Source organism: Piliocolobus tephrosceles, chromosome 15, assembly GCF_002776525.5.
Source record: "Piliocolobus tephrosceles isolate RC106 chromosome 15, ASM277652v3, whole genome shotgun sequence".
Classification (NCBI taxonomy): domain Eukaryota; kingdom Metazoa; phylum Chordata; class Mammalia; order Primates; family Cercopithecidae; genus Piliocolobus; species Piliocolobus tephrosceles.
In genome coordinates, this window is record NC_045448.1 from 25707122 (window position 1) to 25734224 (window position 27103).

At 45.4% G+C, this 27103-nt stretch overlaps 1 protein-coding gene across 14 annotated transcripts in view; it reads right to left on the reverse strand.

Moving 5' to 3' along the window:
• DTNB (dystrobrevin beta) overlaps positions 1 to 6240 on the reverse strand; it is a 301137-nt gene extending 294897 nt beyond the window's left edge. For 11 of the 14 annotated variants that reach the window (XR_003309546.1, XM_023230088.1, XM_023230082.1 and 8 more), the window contains exon 1: positions 5540 to 5794. The gene's annotated coding sequence lies outside the window, so the exon portion shown is untranslated. Of the gene's footprint in view, positions 1 to 5539; positions 5821 to 6116 lie in introns of those variants that run through there. The other 3 variants (XM_023230081.2, XM_023230086.1, XM_031934208.1) reach the window with 3 other exon arrangements.
• Positions 6241 to 27103: the final 20863 nt, after the last annotated feature.

A 27103-nucleotide genomic window follows, 5' to 3' on the forward strand; every position in this document is an offset into this window, starting at 1 on the left:
GGGCACGGTGGCTCATGTCTGTAATCCCAGCACTTTGGGAGGCCGAGGCGGGCAGATCACGAGGTCAAGAGATCGAGACCATCCTGGTTAACATGGTGAAACCCCATCTTTTGTACTAAAAATACAAAAAATTAGCCGGGTGTGGTGGCAGGCGCCTGTAGTCCCAGCTACTCAGGAGGCTGAGGCAGGAGAACAGCATAAATCCGGGAGGCGGAGCTTGGAATGAGCTGAGATCGTACCACTGCACTCCAGCCTGAGCGACACAGCGAGACTCCATTTCAAAAAAAAAAAAAGAAAAATAAAAAGAAATGAGCTATCAAGTCACAAAAAAGACTCAGAGGAAACTTAAATGCATATCGCTAAGTGAAAGAATCCAATCTGAGTTGGCTCCATACTATATGATTCCAAATCTATGACATTCCCAACTCTGGAAAAGGTAAAACTATAGCCATGTAATGACATTTATTCTGTCTGTACTGCTGAGTATTTTACAAGTGAGCCACTTGCAGAGTTGTAGCACGCAGTCATGCCATGTAATGACATTACATGTCACGCCATGTTAATGATACATGACATTATGCATTTGTCAAAGCCCACAGAATATACAATACAAAGAGTGAATGCTAAATCAGGAACTTTAACAACAATGTATCAATATTGGTTTATCAATTATAAAAATGTAGCATACTAATGCAAGATGTTAATAATAGGAGAAACCACATGGGAAAGAGTAGGTACATGGAAACTCTGCTCTATTCAGTCATATTAGTCAGAGTTGTGTTAATCTATTTTTATTCCATTATGTATATTGTTTTAAAAACTGTATTACTGACAATTGCACTTGAGTACATACACAAAAGAAATGGAAACAGAGACTTAGACAGACATATGGATACCAATGCTCATAGCAGCACTCCTTGTAATGGCCAAAACAGGGAAAGAACCCAAATGTCCATCAATGAATGAATAAACAAAATGTGGTATATGCATACCATGAAATATTATTCAGCCTTAAAAAGGAAATGTTGACACATGCTACAATATGAATGAACTTTAAGGATATTATACTAAGTGAAATCAGCCAGATACAAAAGGGTAAATCTTAATAATGACTCCATTCATATGAGGTACCTAGAGTAGTCGAATTCATAGACAGTAAGTAGAATGGTGGTTGCCGGGGCTGAGGGAAGAATGGGGAGCTGGTGTTTAAGGGGTACAGAGTTTCGGTTGGGGATGATGAAAAAGCTCTGAAGACAGTGGTGATGGCTGTGCAACAAGGTGAATGTATTTCATGTTACAGAACTGTACACTTAAAAATGGTTAAAATTGTTATTTTTATGTTATGTGTATTTTACTATAATAAAAAAAAGTTAGAGTGCTGAAAAACGAGTCATCCAAATTGAAAAAAAAAAAAATTGTATCTCTTCATTATACCATACATAGAAATAAATTCCATATGGAAAGCAAAACTTTTTTAAACTTTTGGAAGAAAATATAAGAATATATCATTAACACCATGAGAGACAGAAAATTTTCTTAAACCAGATACACACCCGAAAAAAAACAAGCCATTTAAGGGAAATTTTTCATAAATATGACATTAAACTTAAATGGTATATACAACCAAATACATTGTTAACAAAGGGAAAGAAAAGCCTAGGGCTGGCAGGATGCATTTGTAACACACAGACCCATTGAAGAATCAGCATCTAAAGGAACCCAACTGTTCCTCAGTGAGTAAAAGGATACATACGCTGTGATGTAAGTCGACAACTGGGCCAGGTGTAGGGGCTCATGCCTGTAATCCCAACACTTTGGGAGGATCGCTTGCCAGCCTGAGCAACATGGCGAGACTGCATCTCCACAAAAAATTTTAAAATTAGCCAGGCATGGTGGCACGCAAGTGTAGTCCCAGCTACTTGGGGGAATCACTTGAGCCCTGAAGTGCCACTGCTCTCCAGCCTAGGCAACAGAGCAAGACCCCATCTCAAAAAAAAAAAAAAAGCCTACAACTGAACACACTAAGCAGTTAAAAATAAATGGATTAAATCCACAAGTAGCAACATGGTTATAGCCCCATTAATTATGAAGTAACATGCGTACCTCTGACCCAGCAATTGTATTTTTTCATTCACTGCAGCAACGGTCCTTAATGAGAATACTAAATAAACTACAATACATACTACATAAGAGATTGTGTAGTAGTTAAAACGACTCAGGTTGATTCCTGTGTTCCAACATGAAAAGATCTCACAATCATTCTGTTAGGGGAAAAAACTGCAGAACACTGTGTACGGTATGATGTCATTAATGCAGAGGAGAAAAAACTGCTCTTTTTTTATTCTGTATTACCTATGTATACATGAAAATACCCAGAGAATAGTCTGGAAAGACCACAAAAACGGATAACTTCAGTTTCCATGAGTAGGTCAAGGGGCCCTTTATTCTGTCTGTACTGTTTGAGTATCTGACAAGTGTGTGTGTTCCCTATATATACAGGAAAATACATAGAGAATAGTCTGGAAAGACCACAAAAACTGATAACTTGTTTCCGTGTGTAGGTCAAGGGGGCCTTTATTCTGTCTGTACTGTTTGGGTATCTGACAAGTGAGTGTGTGTTCTGAGTGACCTGCAGAGTTGCAGCACAGAGTACGCACTACACAACTCCAGGACTTCAGGCACGGGGACTCCAATGTGAATGGTGCTCCCTAAAGCTGGGCAGTATACAATCTACACAACTAGACGCCACAGCTCTGATGCTCATGTAATTCGAAATCAATAAAAGGGAGTGGGGAGGATAGAGAATGGACTGCAAACCAGCATAAGGGAACGTTCTGGGGCGATGGAAATTTCTTGATTGGAATGCTGGTTACAAAGTATACAGCAGTCCCCCACTCAGAAATAAACAATTTGTAAGTTTTAAGTTGTGTACCATTCTGAACAGCCTGATGAAATTTTGTGCCATCCCACTCTGTCCCACCTGGGATGTGAGCCATTCCTTTGTCCAGCATATCCACACTGCATAAGCCACCCTCTGGTTACTCACTTAGTAGCTGTCTCAATGATCAGATTGACTGTCATGGTATCACAGTGCTTGTGTTCAAGTAACCACTGTTTTACTTAATAATAAACCCAAAGTGCGAGAGTAGTGATGCTGGCAATTGGGATATGCCACAGAGAAGCCAAACATATGCCTAAGAGAAATCATTAATCTCTCATGGTACCTAATTTATAAGTTAAAACTTTATCATAGGTGCTTAAGTATAGGGAAAAAAACAGTCTACATAGTGTTTGGAATCAGCTGTGGCTTCAGGCATCCACTGGTGCTCTTGGATGAGGCTAATAGGGGGACTACTGTACACATTTTTCCAAAACTCATCCAACCGCGCATGGGAAATCTGTACATTTTATTGTGTCCACTATACATCAAAAAGTTGGTTTTAAAATAAATACATAAACAAAATATCATCGAGAGAGCCTGGAATAAGGCACCCAATATTGTAGAACCTACGCACCTCTCAACAAGAGACCTGCTGGCTATACACACACAGAGTACGCACTACACAACTCCAGGACTTCCAGGCACGGGGACTCCAATGTGAATGGTGCTCCCTAAAGCTGGGCAGTATACAATCTACACAACTAGACGCCACAGCTCTGATGCTCATGTAATTCAAACAGGAGAAATAAATTTACTTATTCAAGACTTCCTATACAATGCCAGATTTTGATTATTACTCTTATTTTTCACACGAAGAAACTAAGGCCCTGAGGTAACATAAGACAAAAAATAAAACAATAAGTTGAAATTCTCTTGGTTCTGAGTCTAATTTTCTAACCATAGGTAGAAATTTGTCTCTCGTACATAGTGGACATCCAAAAACTACCAGCACTACCTTGACTGCACAACCCCTTTGAAAGGCAATTCCACTTATGCATTATGATAAAAATCCTCAGAGAACTCATAAAAGGTCAAGTTTTAATTTGGCAAACAAAGTAACCCAACAGGCACTGCAACCCAGGTTACTGAAACAGCAGCCTGGAGCTCCAGAGTTCAGAGATTCAACCAAGGCAGAGGACAGGTAGGATTCCAGCCCTTACAGAAAAGCAGAGGCACCGACAGCCTCGCACTACAGGTCTAAGATCCAAGAACTAGGATGAAAATGAAAAAGTGTTTTCTAGACAACACTACCCTCTTCCTTCTCAAGTGACAGGAAAAAGCCAATGGGAGAAGGAACAAAATGGGATGATCTCAAGCAACAGCCCAAGGAGCAAGCTCTTGACAGCCAACATGTAAGACACATGGGAAAGTGGTAGCATGGCCACAGAAACCAAGACCTCGCCGCCTTAGCCATTGCTTTAACGTGCCCAGACCTTAGAAACTGGGTTGCCTGGCATGGCAAAAAAAAAAAAGGCAGAGAGAGAGAACTTGTGGAACCTAACACTAGAGTGACTGACACTGCTCCATGGCAAATGTGGCCAAACCTTGCTTGTCCATTCATTCATGCAATAGACATTTATGGCTCGACCGCTGTGAGCCAGGCAACATTCTGAAGGCTTCGCAGTGAATTGTCATGGAGCTTACTTCTAGTTGAGAAGGAAGGAAACTTCCTTTCTTTCCAAATGTCTTTTTTCCCCTCTGAGAGCCCCCTTTAAATGGTACCCGTAGGAGCCTTCGAAACTCTCCCAAATTTCTCCCATAGGCTTATTTGACCTTTCCACTTTATCCCCAAAACCACGCAAATTATGGCTTCAATTTCCTAATACCGGGAAAAGACAAAAGAGACCTAAAGTGAATAGGGCATGAAACATAAAATTGGACGCTCTTTTGTATTTTATGTGCATATCTTCACAGCCACACTGCCAGCACCTCAATAACAAGAGGGCGTTTCATACTATTTCGTGGCCCCAGTGCTGACTACGGGTCTCTACTCACAGTAGCTGGAAGGTCTTCCTAATCCCAAGGCCTGGCACGGGAATTTAAGGGCAAGTATTCGTTACCGGCATCCTCCTCTCGGGACACTTTCCTGACCAGGGTGACCTCCCGGACAGGTTCGCTATTAGGCGCCTCGGGAAAAAGTGATTTGGGGTGATCTGAAATAAATATCCTTCCCTCTGCCAGGGCCTGCCCGCCTCACCTGCCCTCTGCCAGGACCTGCCTCACTCGCCCCTTCAGCACCTAATGCAGAGCCGCCTCCAGGCGAGCCGGGATCGGGCAGCATCAGCCCGGCGCCGCGCCCCAGCTCGCGCCCGTGCCCCGGCGCGTTCCGGACCCCGAGACCCCCCCTCTCCGGCCCGGGCTCCACAGCATCCCCTCTGCCTGTCCCTCCGCGGCCGGCCGCGCCGTCCCACCTAGCAGCCCCGCGCGGTGCAGTGGCCCCTGCTCCCCGCGCCCTCCCCGCCTGCCGCGGCGCCGCACCCGCAGACTCCCGGGTCCCCAGTCCCGGCGCAGCGCGGGCTCCCGTCCCGCACCTCGCGGGCGCGAGGCTCCAGCCCGGCTCTGCTCCCCGCAGCCCCGGCGGCGGCCGCAGACCCCCACCTTGCTCACTTCCCTGCCGGAGCAGGGGGCGTCGGGAAGGTCTCCTGCGGCCTCACTCCTCCTCACGCTCCGGCCCGGCCCCCTCGGCTGAGGCAGCGGCGGCGCCCACTCAGGCCCCGGAGCCGCCCCCGCGGCGAACGTTCGCAGCGCCTGGCTCGCACCGCTTCCCCGCCCGGCACGCGCAGCGCCCGCCCCCGGCGCGAGGGCGCGAGGGCTGAGGGCGGAGGGGCGGGCGCGCGCCCAGCGCGAGCGCGCGACCGGGGGCGTGGCTTCCGCGCGCGAGGAGGGGGCGGGAGAGGCCGAGCACCCCCTTCACCCCGCCCCCGCGGTTCCGGGCAGGCGGGAAGCTGGCTGCATCCAGGCTTCTCCCCCTCTCTGGCGCCGGGCCGAGTGCCTTTCCATCCGCAGGTATCCGCCGGCGGGGTGCCCGGCCCAACGTGACTACTGGGCAAAGAATGCAAAGAGCCACCCCGTGAATCATTCTCTGCGCCTAGGGCACAAGCCTCTGCCCTAGTGACCCCCATGAACTCCGCAAGCTCGCTCAGCCGCGGCGTTCACCCCGCGCCGCACCAGGTACCTGTGGGCGCAAGATCACGGTCACAGAGCCTGGGCTCGAGGCTCCCCAAACTTAGCGGGGAAAACAGCCGTGTACACAACCAAGTCCGGTGACCTGTGCAGAGCCAAGCCACAGTACGATGCTGTGGGAAGGCACGGAAGCTAGAGATGACTTCCGTTTGGACGCCGCAGAGGGCTTCCTGGAAGAGGCGGCATTTATGGTCAGCCTCGAAGGAAGAAAAAGAAGTCCTAAGAGGAAAAAGGGAGGACACTAGGGCCGGGAAAACAGCTTGGGCAAAGGAGCCAGGGGCAGTCAGATTTACCATCAAAGCACCAGCTTTTTTGTGTTTTACTGTTATCCATCTTTTATAGAATTCTTTCCAAACTGTGTGAAATACAGGAGATGATGCCAAATTAGGATATAGCAAGGACTTTGTAAATGGTTCAAATGGTCATTTTTCTCAACGTTACTTAAGACTCAAAACAGCAACGTCCTTTAGGGGCTATTGGTCAATGATGAAGGCTGTAAGCTCCAGAGCTAAGCGACCCCAGGCTTGCATGCTGGGAGTATGGTTTTCACTGTTTTTTGGCACCTTATGGTAAGGCAGATCGTGCCACCTCCTGCTGCTGCCTGCCTGCCTGCCTTTAGAACACCCTCTTCCTCCTCCTCTCCTCTTTTTATTTTTAAACTCCTATGGTGAAGGAAATGCTGATAACCAACTTTGTTAAATGGGAACAAATAGGTTCCTCAAAAGATGAGCATTTTTGGCTGGGTGTCAAGGCTCACACACGTAATCCTAGCACTTTGGGAGGCTGAGGCGGGCAGATCACTTGAGATCAGGGGTTCGAGACCAGCCTGGCCAACATGGCAGAACTCTGTCTCTACTAAAAATACAAAAATTAGCCGGGCGTGGTGGTATACGCCTGTAATCCCAGCTACTTGAGAGGCTGAGGCAGGAGAATCGCTTGAACCTAGGAGGCAGAGGTTGCAGTGAGCCGAGATCGCACCACTATACTCCAAGTGAGACTCCGTCTCAAAAGAAAAAAAAAAAAAAAGATGGACATCTTACCTTTCATATATGAAGTGTGAATATTTTCATGCTTGAGGAGACTTATCTCTTGTAGGCATGGTCTTGGCTATGTTTTGTACATATGAAGATACTCAGAATCAGGTAAGAGACATATAGCCTCTTCATTTGCCCTTTTTGAGCACCCACTATGTGGAAGGCATTGAGAGGTATTAAACATTGATTCTGTTATTCCGAGAAAAGATGTGTAAATAATATAAAATAAATGTGTAAATATTGCTTGATATGTTTGTTCCATTGATTGAAACCAAGGTAATTTCAATATGTGGGCTAGACAATCATAAACCGTAAGGGAATTAAATATTTCAAGGACACTGTATTGGCATCTCCATCTCTGTTCTCTATTTCTTCACTTCCCACATCCTCAGAAAACTTCTCAAACACCTTTCAATCATTCTCCCCCTCTCACTCCAAAATTACCAGCTTCTCTTTACTCATCTCTTTCCTTAATCATCTATACATGTTTAAGCTTTTCCTGTCCTCAAGAAAAAGGAAGAAACCCTTTCTCTGTCCCTCTAGATTCTGCTTCAGTTACTAGTCCCTCTCTGAGTTTTCCTTCACAAATGTCTTGAAAGTCATCTACCCTTATCTCTACCTCCTTAGCAGTTCCTCAGCTCCTCAAACCTATGTAGTTTCTGTCCACACCACATCACTGCATTGCTCTCAGTCATGAGTGGCTTGTTTGATCCTAAATACCACAAGCCGTCTTTGAGTCCTCATAGTATTAGAACTCTCAGTGACATTTGACAGAGTACCCCACTCTTTCTGAAACTCCCTTGGTGTCATGGCATGACTCCTTTCTTAACCCCTGTGACCACTTCTCAGTTTCACAGATTCTCTCTTCAGCTGGTCTCACTCCACACATTCTCCCTGGACCATTCCATCCACGCCGTGTCTTCATCGGCCGCATATCGGCAACTCCCAAGTGCACTGTCTCTAGCTCGGGCCACTCATTTTGGTTCCATATTCACAAAAGCCCGCCAGACTTCTCTACTGGGTGTCCTAGAGATACCCCACACTCTACATGTCTAAACTACTGTCCACCCAGTTGCCCAGTTCAGAAACTGGGGGACCATTCTTGATTTCTTCTTCTCCCTCCACCCCTCTGCCCTGATGCCATACCCAACAACCACTAAGTCCCACTGATGCTTCCTCATAAATAAATAACTAGAATGTATCCCTCTTAGGCCCTCTCACCTAAACTAATGCAGCAGCTTTGTTTGTTTGTTTTGAGATGAAGTCTTACTCTGTCACACAAGCTGGAGTGCAGTGGCACGATCTTGGCTCACTGCAACCTCCGCCTTCCAGGTTCACCAGATTCTCCTGCCTCAGCCTCCTGAGTAGCTGGGATTACAGACGACCGTCACCATACCTGGCTAATTTTTATACTTTTAGTTAGAGACAGGGTTTCGCCATGTTGACCAGCCTGGTCTCGAACTCCTGACCTCAAGTGATCCACCTGCCTTGGCCTCCCAAAGTGCTGGGATTACAGGCGTGAGCCACTGCACCTGGCCATGCAGCAGCTTTTTATGTGGTCTCCCTGCCAGTCTTGCTGCTTCCAATCCATCTTCCATTCTGCAGGTTAGAGGAAACTTTCAAAAATTTACCACCCCTGGTGTCACTGTCTAGCACTTCCCTTAATCTAGACCTTGCCCATTCTCTCTAGTCCATCTTCTGTTGCTTCCTCCACACACACCATACAAACTCCTGAAATGTTTCCACTTCCCCTTGGCTCCACACCTTTGTGCTTGTTTCTGTCTCTTTTTGGAATGTCATTTGAATACAAGCAAAGAATATCTAACATATGTGTCACTGGAGTTCTACATATGTTGAAGCTATAATCTAAGAATCTTTCTGAAAATAAGATATGAACCTGTAAGGCCTACATTTACCTGGGAAAACTGCCAGAGGCTGATCTCTGAGAGCTATGCTATTTACACTATTAAACTGATAATAATAATAATCTTCGAGGTTTGCGTGTACAAAGTTCAAATTGTTTAAAAGGGTAAGAAAATTGGACTGTAGGCCAGGCGTGGTGGCTCACACTTATAATCCCAGCACTTTGGGAGGCTGAGGCGGGCAGATCACCGGAGGTCAGGAGTTCGAGACCAGCCTGGCTAACGTGGTGAAACCCTGTTTCTCCTAAAAATGCAAAAAATTAGCCAGGCATGCTGGTGCATGCCTGTAATCCCAGCTACTTGGGAGGCTGTGGCAGGAGAATCGCTTGAACCCGGGAGGCGGAGATTGCAGTGAGTCAAGATTGCGCCATTGCACTCCAGCCTGGGAAACAAGAGCGAAAATCCGCCTCAAAAAAAAAAAAAGAAGAAGAAAAGAAAATTGGGCTGCAGTACTTTAAAGGTGGCTGCCAATTTTTTTTTATCATTCCTCTCCATCCAGGCTGGCCTTACTGAATTGTTCGGCAAATAGAACATGCAATATTCTGGGATTTCCAATCCCAGGTCACAAGAAGTCTTGAAGTGTCCACTTGGGTTTGGGTCTTTGGTCTTTGGGAACCCTTTTTTTTTTTTTTTTTTTTTTTGGATTGTGTTTTTCTCTTTCACCCAGGCTGGAGTGCAGTGGCACAATCTCTGCTCACTGCAAACTCTGCCTTCCAGTTTCAAGCGATTCTCCTGCCTCAGCCTCCCGAGTAGCTGGGACTACAGGTACCCACCACCATGCCTTGCTAATTTTTGTATTTTTAGTAGAGACGGGGTTTCACCATGTTGGCCCAGGCTGGTCTCAAACTCCTGACCTTGTGATCTACCTGCCTCAGCCTCCCAAAGTGCTGGGATTACAGGCGTGAGCCACCGCGCCCGGCCAGGAACACTTATTTTTAAAGCCCTGAGCTGCTATGTAAAACATGTAACTCCCCAGAAAGGTCCTACATGGAGAAGGAGAGGACCTAGCTGATTCTTGCTGGTATGAGTGAAATCATCATGAAAGCCCTACATCAGCAGAATACCACTGAGTGACCTCAGCTGAAGCCACAGGGAACAGAAGAATCATCCAGCCAAGCCCTACCCAAATTCCTAACTCCAAAGACTGTGAAATTATAATTAAAATGGTTCTTACTTTACGCCATGCTTTTTTTTTTCTTTTTGAGACGGAGTCTAGCTCTGTCGCCCAGGCTGGAGTGCAGTGGCCGGATCTCAGCTCACTGCAAGCCCCGCCTCCCGGGTTTACGCCATTCTCCTGCCTCAGCCTCCCGAGTAGCTGGGACTACAGGCGCCCGCCACCTCGCCCGGCTTGTTTTTTGTATTTTTTAGTAGAGACAGGGTTTCACTGTGTTAGCCAGGATGGTCTCGATCTCCTGACCTCGTGATCCGCCCGTCTCGGCCTCCCAAAGTGCTGGGATTACAGGCTTGAGCCACCGCGCCCGGCCAAGCCATGCTTTTTAGGGTAGGTGGTTTATTATGGAGTCTGGTAGCCAAAATAGTTGGCATCAGCTTTCTTAAAAGCAATATACAAAGCAAGGCAGTAGTGATACAGCATTTTCAGCATTTTCTAGAAACTTAAGGAACAAAGATGCAAGCCAAGGATTTTATATCCATCCATTCATGCTGTTTTTAAAACATCTAGTTGATAAAAAAGAACTGTTTACAAAATGCACAACTCAGAAAATACTGCACATGCAAGCCCATCTTAAGTGTCTAGTAGAGCAGGGTCAGCAAATTTTTCTAAAGCATCTGATAGTAAACATTTTAGATTTGGTAGTCTAACTACACCAGCCTGCTACTGTAGCACAAAAGCAACCATACATGACATGTCAATAAGTGGGTGTGGCTATGTTTTGATAAAATTATATTTACAAAAACAGACATTGAGCTGGATTTGGCCCGTGAGCTATAGTTTGCCACCCCTATACTAGAGGAAAAGGAATAAATTTATCAAGCAAGCACATCGCAAAACACAAGGCCCACATGATTTAAGAAAATAATATACCATGACCCAAGTGGGGTTTATGTATTAGTCTGCTAGAGCTGCCATCACAAAATATTCAGATTGGTGGGCTTAACAGAAATTTATCTTCTCATAGTTCTGGGGGCTACAAATCCTACATCAAGACATTGGCAAGGGCGGGGCATGGTGGCTCATGCTTATAATCTTAACACTTTGGGAAGCAGAGGAGGAAAGATTGCTTGAGCCTATGAGTTCAAGACCAGCCTGGGCGACAGATTAAGACCCCACCTCTAAAAAATAAAATTTTTTTTTCTTTTTTTGAGACAGTCTTGCTCTGCCACCCAGGCTGGAGTGCAGTGGTGTGATCTCGGCTCACTGCAACCTCCGCCTCCCAGGTTCAAGCGATTCTCCTGCCTTGCTTTCCAAGTGACTGGGATTGCAAGTGCATGCCACCCATTCGGCTAATTTTTGTTTTATTTTTAGTAGAGACGGAGTTGGTCTCAAACTCCTGACCTTGGGTGATTCACCCGCCTCAGCCTCCCAAAGTGCTGGGATTACAGGAGTGAGCTACTGTGCCTGGCCACCACACACACAAAAAATTTTTTTGTGATGGAGTCTTGCTCTGTCGCCCAGGCTGGAGTGCAGTGGTGCAGTCTTGGCTCACTGCAAGCTCCACCTCCCAGGTTCACGCCGTGTTGGCCAGGATGGTCTCGATCTCCTGACCTAGTGATCCGCCTGCTTCGGCCTCCCAAAGTGCTGGGATTAACAGGCATGAGCCACCGCGCCAGCCTACCTTCCCTTCTTATAAGGACACGAGTCCTATTGAAGTAGGACCCACCTCTAATAACCTCATGTAACTTAAGTAACCCTTTAAAGACCCTATCTCCAAATATAGTTACATTCTGAGGTACCAGAGATTAGGACTTCAACTACCTAAATGTAAAAGCTAAGACTGTGAAACTCTTAGAAGAAAACATAGCTGTAAATCTTCATTACCTTGGGGCTGGTAAAGGCAAATGACAAAGGAAAATATAGATACCTTAGACGTTATCAAAATTTAAAACTTTTGTAAGTCAAAAGATGCCATCAAGAAGTTGAAAAGACAGCCTACAGAATGGGCAAAAATATTTCCAGATAATACATGTAATAAGGGACTTATATCCAAAATATATAAGGAATAATTAGACACAACAATTATACAACAAATCACCCAATTATAAAATGGGCAAAATATTTGATTAGACATTTCTCCAAAGAAGATATACAGAAGACCAATAAGCACACAGAAAGAGGCTTGACTTGATTAACTATTAGGGATATGCAAAAACACAATGAGCTACCACTTCATCCCACCAGATGACTGTTATGGGGCAATAAGAAAAAGAATGGAGTGCTTGTGGCTGGCGCCTGTAGTCCCAGCTACCCGGAGGCTGAGGCAGGAGAATGGCGTAAACCCGGGAGGCGGAGCTTGCAGTGAGCTGAGATCTGGCCACTGCACTCCAGCCTGGGTGACAGAGCGAGACTCCGTCTCAAAAAAAAAAAAAAAAAAAAGAATGGAGTGCTGATACATGCTACCACATGGATAAACCCTGAAAATATTATACGCTAAGTGAAAGCAACCAGTCACTGAAGACCACGTATCGTATGATTCCACTTTGTTTTATTTTATTTTATTTATGTATTGAGATGTAGTCTCACTCTGTCGCCCATGCTGGAGTGCAGTGGTGCAATCTCAGCTCCCTGCAACCTCTGCCTCCTGGGTTCACTCGATTCTCCTGCCTCTGCCTCCCGAGCAGCTGGGATTACAGGTGCATGGCACCACATCCAGCTAATTTTTGTATTTTTTTAATAGAGACAGGGTTTCCACTATGTTGGTCAGACTGGTCTCAAACTCCTGACCTTGTGATCCACCCACCTCGGCATCCCAAAGTGCTGGGATTACAGGTGTGAGCCACCACGCCCGGCCACCAGCTGTTTTTATCAAAAAATAACACTATAAAACCCTCCTCAAAGACATATATATATATATATATATATATATATACTTGAACAAGACATCACTTGGTTTTGTCTAAAATATCCGAATGTTATTAAGATAACCGTTCTCCTTATGTTAATTTATAAATTTAATGTGATTCTCCAAAAAATATAAACAAATTTTTTTCTGTAGCTATACAAGTTGATACCAAAGTTTATGTGGAAAAATAAACACTCAAGGATAACTAGTAAGGCACAGAAAAGAAAGAGGTATGAGAGGAGACTAGCCCTAGCAAATATTAAAACATGCTATAGAGCTTTTTGAATGAAAACAGTGTGGTTCTGGCACATGAATAGGCAGACCAATGAAATCAAATACAAAGTTCAGAAGTTTACTTACTGCTTATGAAAATCCAGTAGACAATAAACAGTCAAATGGCTGAGGCAAAGATGGGCTTTTTAATAAATGGTGTTAGGCCAGGCGCAGTGGCTCACGCCTGTAATACCAGCATTTTGGGAGGCCAAGGCAGGCGGATCACTTCAGGTTGGGAGTTCAAGACCAGCCTGGCCAACATGGTGAAACCCATCTCTACTAAAAAATACAAAAATTAGCTGGGCGTGGTGGCAGGCGCCCATAGTCCCAGCTACTCAGGAGGCTGAGACAGGAGAATCGCTTGAACCTGGGAGGCGGAGGTTGCAGTAAGCCAAGATCGCTGCCATTGTACTCCAGCCTGGGAAACAGAGCGAGACTCCTCAAAACAGCAACAAAAAAATGGTGTTGGAGCAATTGAATATTTGTACTCTGTCAGTGAGATTATGGAAAAACACATTGCTGTAAGAAATGAAAAATAGTATAGCCCTTATGGAGAAGCATTTGGTAAGATTTAATGAAACGATTTGTACATTTGCATTTCAACCTAGCACTCCCACTTCTAGGAATTTATGCTAAAGATACCTCCAAAATACATAGGCATGCTTACATATGTAAGTTTCTTCACTGCACCATAATTTGGAAAAATATTTGTATTTGCATAGGAAATTACCTAAATACCCAAACATAAAAGATTGGTTGAATACACTATGGTACTTAAATACAGTGGGATACTAGGAAGCCATCAAAAGGAATAAAGAAGATCTTTACTGACTGATACATAGTCATTTCCAAGATATATTATTGGGTTTTTTGGTTTTGTTTTGAGACAGGATCTTGCTCTGTCATCAAGGCTGGAGTGCAGTGGTGCAATCATATCTCACTGCAACCTGGACCTCCCCGGGCTCCGGTAGTCCTCCCACCTCAGCCTCCGGAGTAGCTGAGACATCGGGTACATGCCACTATGCCCAGCTAATTTTTGTATTTTTTTGTAGAGACAGGATTTCACCATGTTGCCCAGGCTCAGAAATCTCAATTCTTAGAACTTATTGTATTAAAACATTCAGTGATGTGTAATTATATTACGCAACAGAGTATTTCTATTTCTATTTTATTTCTAAAAACCAAAATTAAAAAAAATACTTACAGGTCTCTGATTAAATTATGAGATAGAAGAGTCCCAAATCATTAAAATAGCACTGTAAAAGAATGTTTTAGATGATGTAAAATGGTATATGTAGTATGACTCAAATTTTGTTTAAAAATGTATGTGAGGGCCGGGAGAAGTGGCTCACACCTGTAATACCAGCACTTTGGGACGCCAAGGTGGGTGGATCACCTGAGGTCAGGAGTTCCAGAGCAGCCTGGCAACATGGTGAAACCCTATCTCTACTAAAAATACAAAAAAAAAAGTTAGCCGGGTGTGGTGGCGCATACCTGTAGTCCCAGCTACTTGGGAGTCTGAGGCAGGAGAATCGCTTGAACTCCGGAGGTGGAGGTTGCAGTGAGCCAAGATCACACCATTGCACTCCAGCCTGAGTGACAGAGCAAGACCCTGTCTTTAAAAAAAAAAAAAAAAAAAAGTGTGAGACAACACAATAGAAAGAGGGGCAAGCATGTAAATAGATATTTTATGGACGAGAAAACACATGGCCAGTAAACATAGAAAAAGATCCTCAATTTCATTAGTATTCAGAAAAATGCAAATTAATACTACAAAGTTGTACACCTACTAGAATGGAAAGATTTAAAGTTTCACAATTCCAAATGCTGGAAAAAAAGGCTAATCAATTGGAAACTCTTATACAGTAATGCTAAGAATATAAATCAGTACAACCATTCTGGCAACACTTAACAGAGTTGAAATTCTGCATACCTTATATCCAGCTATTCAACCCCAAAGACACTCTTCACGCATGCGCTGAGAGGAATGTACAATCACTGCACTGTTCTTAGTACTTATTTATTTATTTATTTTTATTTTTTGGAGACAGAGTCTCACTCTGTCTCCCAGGCTGGAGTAAAGTGGCGCAATCCGGGCTCACTGCAACCTCCGCCTCCCAGGTTCAAGCAATTCTTGTGTCTCAGCATCCAGGGTAGCTGAGATCACAAGTGTCCACCACCACGCCTGGCTAATTTTTGTATTTTTCGTAGAGACAAAGTTTCACCATGTTGCCCAGGCTAGTCTCGAACTCCTAAGCTCAGGCAATCTGCCCGCCTCGGCCTCCCAAAGTGCTGGAATTACAGGCATGAGCCACCACACCCAACCTGTTCTTAGTACTTATAAAAGCAATCCAAATGGCCAGCAAGAGAAGAATGAATGCATAAATGTGTATATCTCCACAGTGGAAACATTAAACAGCAGCAAAAATAAAAGAGCATTTGCATAACACAACATGGATAAATTGAACCAACATTTTTCTTAGTGAAGAAAGCAAGAAACATATGACTCATTGCATGTTACCATTTTTACAAGGCTCAAAATCAAATAAACACAAACAATTTTTAAAATTACTTTAATAAGACAAGCAAATGATACTCCCACCCCAGGAGAGGAAGTGGTAGACTAAGGAGTGCACACAGGTAAATGACAATTATTGCCATGATTTCGAATGTTTTGATTCTTGGGGCGGGGGGTGGTGTAATGTTACATATATTCTTTGTATGTATCAAATATTGTATTTTTCAAAGATAAAGGGAAAGAATGTGTGTTTGTTGTGTTCCTTGAATAAGACTGGATGAATATAAACCAAAATATTAGAAGAAGTCATCTCTGAGTAATAGGATTAAGAATTATTTTAATTTTCTTTACATTTGTTTGTATTTTCAAAATTGTCTTAAATGAACATGTACTTTTTTGGAGGCAGGAAGAAAAATATTTTTAAAAATCTGTGCTAGAACCTGTTCTATTTTCATTCCACAGTCTGAACATCCAAGTCTTAATTACCATAGTGATAAATGATCTGGGGGAAGAGGTGCGTGGTGGAATCTCCAAGGTCATGTGCCAGGTAGTGAACTGAGAGTGGCAGAAAGGAGGCTGCAGAAGGATGTGACCGAGCTGCATGGGAGGGCAGACATCTGCCCGCCGAGTGTCAGTGAGGGCAAGAGGAAGGTAATAACAGCTGAAGGAAAACAATTTCATGAGCCTGAAAACCATTCCTTAAAGTTGTAAATCCACTGTCCAGCCTGCCCTGGCTTCCAGCCTCCTCCTCCCACCTCCACCCCCACCCCGCCAAAAAAACCAAGAACATGCAGATAGCAATACTAAAAACAAAACATCATGATTGCATCTTTGTATCAAATTATTATAAATTGACACCATAATGTGTGTCGTTCTGTTCTCTGCCATTTACAGATGGCGTGACAGAACTGGAAGGGCTCCAGGAGAGAGTAATTAAAATGATTAGCAGAAAGCGGGTCCTTCACAGGAGGTAAACAAAAACCAAACTCCATCCTTCAGGGGAAGGTGAGAGCTTGGCCGTGACATGCCAAAGGTGCGCACAGTCAGAACATAGACAATGGTGCCGAATCTCACAGAACCAGCAGTATGGGGTAGCGCGCCATCAGTGGTTGACAGAGGCAAATTTGGAAGAAATGAATAGGAACTGCTATTTTGCATGGCAGATAATAATGTGGAAATCCTTACCCCCAGAGGCTGATGCATGAGTCCTCCGTCTTGTCCAAATGTGGAATGAAGATGGCACAGAAGACCAGCTCGTGGGTCTCTGGGTGGGATTCGGAGGGCTGGGAAGAGAGGAAGTGCTGGACAGTGGTGTTGGTCTTTACTCTCTTTGTATTATCCTGTGGATTATGACAGCCTGTTACAAATTGCATGGAAAACCTTTTGAAACAAAACTTTCTAAGATTTATCTCGTGAACAGCAGTCGTGTTTTTCAATAAAACCATCCTTAGGTGTCAAGCTGAAGTTTGGACTGGACTGGATAGCTAGTGAGACTTCTATCGTAGTATTTTCCGGGTGCTAGGATCACAGGTATGAGTAGCTATCATTCTGCCATACCATGCAAAGCTCATGAGGCCAGAGGCTAGATGGCACCCCAAAAGATCCCCAAGAATTACACCAAGAAGGCAATCCAGAGGCCAGAGTATCCAAGGAAGAGTGTATTACAGGTTTTGTTAGTTTACCAAAGGCTATTTGTTTATGTAGTGTTGTCAGACACCTGAAAATGTCAACAAATGCTATGTTGACAAAACTTTCTAAACTGGCTCAAGGGTCTTTCAAGGTATTCTCACATACCTATCACCTGATGTGCTTTTGAGAAAATACATCTGGGCCCCACAGTTCAACTAGATGAACTAATTTTTTTTTTTTTTTTTTTTTTTAAGAGACAGAGTCTTGCTCTGTCACCCAGGCTTTGGAGTGCAGTGGCACAACCATAGCTCATTGCAGCCTGAAACTCTTAGGCTCAAGAAATCCTCTGGCCTCAGCCTCCCAAAGCACTAGGATCACAGGCATGAGCCACTGTGCCTGGCCTGAATTTTTTTTAAGTGACCCCAAGTGGTATAATGTGCAGCTGGAGTAAAGAAGCACTGATCATCTCCATTTGTTAAAGTTAATTATTTGAAGGGGTTCTGGCTATAGGAAGAGGGCAAAGGGTGCTGGAGACAAGCAGGGATAGAAGTAAAGACCATTCCACCGGCTCAGCGCACAAGGTCTGAAATACGTCCAGGCTGCCCCTGCATGGTGGTGGGGGAGGGAGGGGAGGCTCAGCTGCTTTATTTTTAATATTTATTTATTTATTTATTTTTGAGACAGTGTCTCGCTCTGTCACCCAAGCTTGAGTGCAGAGGCGCAATCTTCACTCACTGCAACCTCCGCCTCCCAGGTTCAAGCGATTCTCCTGCCTCAGCCTTCTGAGCAGCTGGGATTATAGGCGGGCGCCACCATGCTCAGCTAATTTGTGTATCCTTAGTAAAGATGAGGGTTCACCATGTTGGCCCAGCTGGTCTCGAACTCCTGGCCTCAAGTGATCTGCCCACCTCGGCCTCCCAAAGTGCTGGGATTACAGGCGTGAGCCACCGCACGCAAATCATTACCTTTTTAAGGCAAATTCCATGAGGCCAGTTCCTGGGGAAAGGAGTGCTTCCCTAGGTCTACTCAGGGGCCTCTGTGGCTTCATTGCATGTCATAGGAAAGGTCCAATATGCATCAGAGCCACTGTTTGTCTAGAAAAGCTCCTCCATTTTCTTCCATTGAAATGTTCCTGTCTCTTGCAAAGATGCAGGATCAAAAAGCCCAGATTACAAAACGGTAAAGTGCCACCAGTTGCTGTCCAGATGCCCAGTCGGCACACAGGGAGACCCATGTCCTGCAGCTTCGGGCTGACTTTCTGACACTACATCATTCTGGGCTCCTTTTGGGACAGCCGCCCCATTTCCTTTATGGCTCCCTTATATAACACTAGCTCTTCAGCTGCTTAGAAAGCAGAATTACTTCACTATAATGGGAGGAACTCTCCAGAAAGAAACTTCAGGCCAGGTGCGGTGGCTCACACCTGGAATCCCAACACTTTGGGAGGCCAACCAGGGGAGGATCCTTTGAGCCCAGGAGTTTGAAACCAGCCTGGACAATATAGTGAGACTCCATCACTACAAAAAATACAAAAATTAGCCAGGTGTGGTGGCATGCACCTATAGTCCCAGCTACTCAGGAGGCTGAGGCAGGAGGATTGCCTGAAGCTAGGAGCTCGAGGCTGTAGTGAGCTATGATCATACCCCTGCACTCTGGCCTGGGTGACAGAGAGAGGCCTGGCCTCTTTAAAAAAAAAAAGAAAGAAAAGAAAGCAACTTCATGTAGACGGGCTATTTCAGGTCCCCAGATACCCACCGGGTGCAGTTAGATTTAGTCTGCCGAGACTTTTCCAGGCATTCTGTTTCCTCTGTCGCCTCGCTTATGTCCCCACCTGCTTCATCCCTTCTTCTTCTTCACCTCTAGGATGCGCCTGCCCTCTTCCACACATCAAGTGTTGATCTCCTGCCTCACTCACTTGACTTCATACTTCCATAGACACCATTTCAAAGACATGGCTTTAGGGTAAAGATCAAATTAAGTTTGAGGCTGTAAGACTCTTTAAGACCTCAGAGAGATTTAAGATGGTGCCAAATAACCCTGTCAGCTAGAAAAAGGGGTTTCTAAGAATCTTAAAGTCATTGTCCCACAGCTCTCTGATACGCTGCCCGAAGTAGAGGGAGGATCAGCTCTAAAATAATTGTGGCTATGGCTTTTGTCTAATTGAGTGGACTACTTTTTTCTTTTCTATTTTTATTTACATATTTATTTATTTATTTATTTTTGGGGACAGAGTCTCATTCCATCGCCCAGGCTGGAGTCCAATGGCACTATCTTGGCTCACTGCAACTTCTGCCTCCCAGGTTCAAGCAATTCTCCTGCCTCGCCTCCCGAGCAACTGTGATTACAGGCACCCACCACCACACCCGGCTACTTTTGTATTTTTTTTTTTAGTAGAGACGGGATTTCACCATGTTGGCCAGGCTGGTCTCGAACCCCTGACCTCAAGTTATCTGACCGCTGCAGTCTCCCAAAATGTTGGGATTACAGGCGTAAGCCACCATGCTTGGCTGAGTGGACTATTTTCTCATACGTAAAAAGCTGACAAAGTGTTAAGGGAGTTGTGGGACAGAGACAGTTCAAAATGAAAAAGCCATCTGGGTCTCAAATTTTCTAAGGGCAAAAGAAAGCAGGTTGAGAAAGCTGCTACCAACACAAGCCAATTCTTATAGAAAAGGAAGTACATCTCAGAAGATGGAGGCAAAAGCCCAGAGGGCAAAGCTAAGGGCCAAAGACAACAATGGACTAAGAAATCATTTCCCAGGAGCTAACAGGGCGGTTCTGCAGGAGCAGTCCTTAGCTCCAAGGCGGAAGGCCTTGACAATGAGTCCTGTTCATTTCAGTTTTGCAGAATTCCTATGCACCCCCATTTCTCCCCGTTGTGAATGTTGAGTATTTACTGAGGTTGTCCCATGCCTGTCTCACCATTGTGTGTTGGGTGCATGAAGGAGGGGATACTGTCTGTTTTTTTTTTTTTTTTTTCCTGAGATGCACTCTCTCTCTGTCACCAGGCTGGAATGCGGTGGCACCATCTCAGCTCACTGCAATCTCCGCTCCCCGGGGTTCAAGCGATTCTCCTGCTTCAGCCTCACAAGTAACTGGGATTACAGGCACACGCCACCACACCCAGCTACTTCTTGTATTTTTAGTAGAGACTGAGTTTTACCATGTTGGCCAGGATGGTCTTGATCTCCTGACCTTGTGATCCATCTGCCTCAGCCTCCCGAAGTGCTGGGATTACATGCATGAACCACCACACCCAGCCAGTAGTCTTTTTTTTTTTTTTTTTTTTTTTTTTTTTCTGAGAGAGGCTCTCCCTCTATCACCCAGGCTTTGTCTATTTAGATCAAGAGAAGCCATCTGAGGAAGTGCATCTGAGCACCAGGGCCACACCTGGGCCTGGCACAGATCATGAGACCCTACACTTTGAACCTGGGGCCATGACTGGATGAGATTCCAAGCGATCTGGAAACAGTGAGTGTGTTTAGCATGTGGGAGGGATGTGAGCCATTTGTGACCCAGGGAGAGGTGTAGTTGATTGTTCGAGTAATGGTCCAATGAATCATGGATAACCCTCTCCCGTGGATATGACTTTGGCCTTGTGATTTGCTTTGGCTGAGGGAGAATGGCACATATCACACAATCAGAGGCTTGTAAGCACTTGCACAGTGGGTCTTGTCCTCTTGGAACCTTGCCCTGAGACTGCCCTGTACGTAAGCCAGTCTGGTCCACTGGAGGAGGAGAGGCCACATTTAAGAGAACCGAGGTATCCCTGGTGGCAGCCAGCAACAACTGCTAGATAGATATCTCGGACCATTAGATGGGGTTACCCTATGCTGAATGACTGTTTCCAGGCACATTCAGCCAATCAACAGAATCATATCAAATTATAAATCATTATAGATCCTTGTCAGTGAGGTAAAAAGTTTCAGGATGGTTTTGTTAGACAGCAATAGATAACCAATACACAGGAAGACTGAAAAAGCCTTCTTGGCTAGGTGCAGTGGCTCACGCCTGTAATCCCAGCACTTTGGGAGGCCAAGGTAGGTGGACTGCTTGAGCCAGGAGTTTGAGACCAGCCTGGACAACATGGCAAAACCCTGTCTCTATAAAGAGTACAAAAATTAGCCAAGCATGGTGGCACATGCCCGTAGTCCCAGCTACTAGGGAGGCTGAGGTGGGAGGATCACCTGAGCTTGGGAAGCTGAGGCTGCAGTGAGCCGTGATTATACGCTGCACTCCAAACTGGGCAACAGAGTGAGACTCTGTTTAAAAAGAAAATAATAAAAGAAAAAAAAAGCCTTCTTGGTAGAGCTAGTGCTTAAGGATCAGAGAGGGTTAGCACACGGAGAGGTAGAGAAAGGGCATTCCTGGCATCGCAAGAGAAGGTAGAGACATAAGAAAAGGCATGGGGGACAGACGGCATTGAGGCCATTCACACTTATGCCAGTTTGTAGGGACTACATCAAGGAGGAACAGCAATGGCCCCTTTCAGAAGGCAGTACCATTAAGTCTTTCCTTTTTTTTTTTTTTTTTTTTGAGACGGAGTCTCCCTCTTGTTGCCCAGGCTGGAGTGCAATGGCGGGATCTCGGTTCACTGCAACCTCCATCTCCTGGGTTCAAGCAATTCTCCTGCCCCGACCTCCTGAGTAGCTGGGATTACAAGTACCCACCACCACACCCAGCTAATTTTTGTATTTTTAGTAGAGACGGGTTTTCGCCATGTTGGTCAGACTGGTCTCAAACTCCTGACCCCAGGTGATCCACCCGCCTCGGCCTCCCAAAGTGCTGGGATTACAGGCGTGAGCCATGGTGCCTGGCCAAGTCTTTCGTTATTTAACAGAGGCCTTGGCTTAACTGTGGGGTCTTAAAGATCCAGAGCAGGCCAGGCACAGTGGCTCATACATGGAATCCCAGCACTCTGGGAGGCTGAGATAGGTGGTTCACCTGAAGCCAGGAGTTCAAGACCAGCCTGGCCAACATGGTGAAACCCCGTCTCTACTAAAAATACAAAAATTTTCCGGGCGTGGTGGCACACAGCTGTAATCCCAGCTACTTGGGAGGCTGGGGCAGGAGAATTGCTTGAACCCAGCAGGTGGAGGTTGCAGTGAGCCGAGATCTCGCCATTGTACTCCAGCCTGGGCAATAAGAGCGAGAATCTGTCTCAAAAAAAAAAAAAGATCCAGAACAATTCCACCTCTACCGCCCAAACATATGCCATGGAGGAGACTCTCAGAGGGGTGCTAGCCAGAGGACAAACATGTGCTGTCATTCTCAACTGCACATATTACAGAATATAAACAAACACCAAAACTGCAACAGCTGGGCATGGTAGCAAGTGTGAGGCTCAAGGTCCAGAAATGTACGTTTACTATATATGTGCTATTGTTTTCAAACAATGAATAAAGTACATAACTTATGTGGATCTCACTTTATTTGTAAAATGAGCAGATGTCCTTCAGTTCTAACAGTCTAAGGTTTTTTTGTGGTTTTTTTTTTTTTTTTTTTTGGTTTTTTTTTTTTTGAGGCAGAGTCTTGCTCTTGTCACCCAGGCTGGAGTGCAATGGTGTGATCTCGGCTCACTGCAAGCCCTGCCTCTCAGGTTCAAGCAATTCTCCTGCCTCAACCTCCCAAGTAGCTGGAATTAAGGTGCCTGCCACCATGCCCAGATAATTTTTGTATTTTTAGTAGAGGTGGGATTTCACCATGTTGGCCAGACTGGTCTCAAACTCCTGACCTCAAGTGATCCACCCACCTTGGCCTTCCAAAGTGCTGGGATTACAGGCATGAGACACTGAGCCTGGCCTAAGGTTCTATTTTTGTTTGGTTGTTTGAGACAGAGTCTCACACTGTCACCCAGGCTGGAGTGCAGTGGTGCAATCATGGCTCACTGCAGCCTCAGCCTCCTGGGCTCAAGCACTCCTCCCATCTCAGCCTCCTGAGTAGCTGGGACTACAGGAGAGCACCACCATGCCCAGATAATTTTTAAACATTTTTTGTAGAGACAGGATCTCACCATGTTGCCTAGGCTGGTCTGGAATTCCTAGGCTCTAGCGATCCTTCTACCTTAACCTCCCAAAGTGCTGGGAGTACAGGCGTAAGCCACCACGCCCAGCTGGGTTCTAGAAAAAGATTTTAATGCACAATTAAATATGAAAGTGACTTCCCCATAATAAGCAATCAAATATTTGTTGAATCTGAATAGGTATTAGCAATACAGTGGACGATGGGAGCACTGAAATACTATTATCTGTAAATCAGTCCAACCCTATAAAAAGCATGTGGGGATAAGAATCAAGAGTCACAAAAACATTCATCCTGTGACTTCGTAATACCAAGGAAGTAATAAAACATAAGATAAAAGTTACATGCATCACCTCTAAGGTAAAAAATTAGAAACAATCTAAATGTCTAATGAAAAGAATAAATTATCACCTGTGCAATTATACAGCCATTAAGGATTATTATGAAAGCTGTAAAGTCATGGGTGAGTGTTTGTGATTTCATAATCAATGAAGAAAGCAAAATATTATCCTATACTATTTCTAGACCTATCTGAAAATAGACAATGCATATGGGCAAAGGTTAGAAGGGAACATGCAAATATGAAAATAGCTGAATAGAAGAGCTGAGGCCAGTCACGGCGGCTCATGTCTGTAATCCCAGCACTTTGGGAGGCTGGGGTGGGCGGGTCACCTGATGCCAGGAGTTTGAGACCAGCCTGACCAACATGGTGAAATCCTGTCTCTAATAAAATACAAAAAAAATTAGCTGGACGTGGTGGTGCACACCTGTAGTCCCAGCTACTCCAGAGGCTGAGGCAGGAGAACTGCTTGAACCTGGGAGGTGGAGGTTGCAGTCAGCTAATATTGTGCTGCTGCACTCCAGCCTGGGTGACAGAGTAAGACTCTTGTCAAAAAAAAAAAAAAAAGCAGAGATTATATTGAAGCATTTTTAAAAACACATTATTTTCCTTAAGGCTCTTATTTGGCTATCCTTATAACAAGGCTTTTTAAAATTTATTGTTTTAAGAGACAGGGTCTCTGTCATTGGGACTGGAGTGCAGTGAAGCAATTGTAGCTCACTACAGCCTAAAACTCGTAGGCTCAAGAGATCCTCCCACCTCAGCCTCCTCCCAAGTAGCTGGGACTATAGGTGCATGCCACCACACCTGGCTAGTTTTTTCTTTCTTTTTTTTTTTTTTTTTTTTTTTAAGAGATAGGGTCTTGCCATGTTGCCCAGGCTGGTCTCCAACTCCTGGCTTCAAGCGATCCTCCCACTTCAGCTTCCCAAAGTCCTGGGATTACAGGGATGAGCCACTGCACCCAATCAGGATTTCACTTTATTAATTTTTAGACTGGTCATGTACAGTAATGAGAAGGAGGGAAAGAGTTCAACAAAGACTTCGATCCGTGACTGACTGTGAACAATCAGCTGAGATAACTAGCTGCCTTTGGACCAGCCTATAGTAAGGCTTTTTACAAGACCCTCTAACGTCTCTGTGCCCTTCACTGTAGTGACTGACCAGGTGTTCCTGTGGGAGAATAAGAAAGCCCTTGCCCATAGCCCCAGCACCACTGCGCAGCAGGACTGGGCGTGGCCTGGAGCCCAAGCTGGCAGGATCCTCAACACAGACACGAGCCTCTCCTGGTAGCATCCAAGAGCCCCACTGGGTTCCAAGAGGGGCTGACCGGGAGTCCCTGCCCAGCAAAGGTCATTAATGCCACCCAGAGCCACATCACAGAGGGGAGCCAGGGAGAGAGTAACAAGGCAATTCAGAGGGCCCCTCTGGTACCCACCTTTTACCCACAATGGTTCTGGCAGGAGATCTGACAAAATGGAACCTGTGCTGACCAGCTAAGACCTAACCAAAGTGTTTTTGTTGCTGGAAACCAGAGAGAGGCACCAAGAACAGAGACATCACCTCATCCTCCCATCAACAGTGAAGATCATTTCCATTCAAACCGGTCAGCATTATTGAGCAACCGCTTTGTATAAGACCCTGAAGAGGATAACGAAAATGAGTAAGATGGGGTTATTGCCGCAAGGAGCTTACAACTCAGTAGGGAGGGGAGGGACAGAGAGGACTATGCTACAAGCCAGGACATTTAAGGTAGGAAACCAGTGCTACCAAAGGCAGGAAGAGATCGCGTCCAGCTGGAAGGGTCACTTGCAATGGGTCTTGAAGGGTTTTGTCAGACAGAGGTGCTGCCTGGGGAAGGCAGTTCAAGCTGAGTAGTCAGTGTAAGCCAAAAAGCAAAGGTGGGAGAGCCACGGTGCACTTGGCCAGAGGTGAGTGGTCCAGCTGAGCCCAGCCAGAGAGCACAGTAAGAGACGCAGGAGGAGAGGGCGGTTGGGGTTGGAAGGGCCCGCACTGTGAATGGTCCGCACAGCGCCGGGGGCATGAAGACAGAATCAGAACAGGGAAGACGTGAGGCCAGGAAGCAGGCACAGGAGAAGCGATGAGAGTTTGACTGGGCTCGGATTTCAGCAGCTAAACGGAAAGGAAAAGACAGGTGTGAGCAGCACCGCAGAGACAGATGGGTAGGCTTCACTAACTCACTTTTTCCGGGCTTAAAGCTTGGGAGACAGAGCACTAGTGACGCTGACGATGGGAACAGAACCCAGAAGGAAGGCGCTTGGGATGCAGTGAGTTAAATGCAAGCGACCATGTCCTACAAGTAGTTGAAGTTTAAGTATGAGCTTGGGAGAGCAGTCAGGGTGTTCACCGAACAGGCTGCAGCTTAAAAGGTAGAAGTGTCTAAGAACACTGAAGGCAGAAAACTTTGAGAATGATGTATAGGTGCTAGAAGGAGAACAAATGTTGGCAAAACCAGTGATGGTGACGGGGGTCAGAGGAGATCAGTGCCCTGAAGCCTGGGACAAAGAGAATGTCGGCTGTGGGGCGTGCAGGGAGTGCAGCTGGATAGGGCAGCTGGGGTGGGGACGGGTCCTCAGAAGAAAGGTTTGGGATGGGGTAGAAGCCAGGGCATAAGGAGTTGAGAGCACAGCCACAAAGTGGGGACACTTTTTCATTAAGTATGATGATAAAGAGAGGAGAGCTGGGCTGGCAAGCTGAATGCCTTAGAAAGATCAAGGGAAGCATTTTTGAGGGTGTGTGCCTCTGAGCATGTTTGCAGGTAAGAGGTTGGTGGATCAAGATTATGTCAGCATCACATAATCAGTGTGTGCAGGAAAGGGGACTGGGGCATTGGTGAGTCAGCTTCTTCAGGAGACAGACACTTGAGCCTCAAGGCAATACCATGAAAAAAATGTTTTTAAGCAACAGAAACTTTCAAACAAACCATATTCAGAATCCCAATATATAACATCACTGATGCTGAGTTGAAGTAGGGAATGGAGGGGGTTGTAGAAGGCCCTTGTCGCCCTGGGGCATCAGCTCAAAGAAAAGCAAAAAGGGTGGATGGAGACAAGATGGATAAGAACATGATGAGGTTAGAGAAATAGGAAAGGAGATATTTCACTGTGGGCATGATGGGGATATTGAAAAGTGAAAGTTTAAAGCAGAAAACTTTGGAAGAGTCATAGTGAAAAATGAGCTACTGATTCAACCTGAGCTGGGAAAA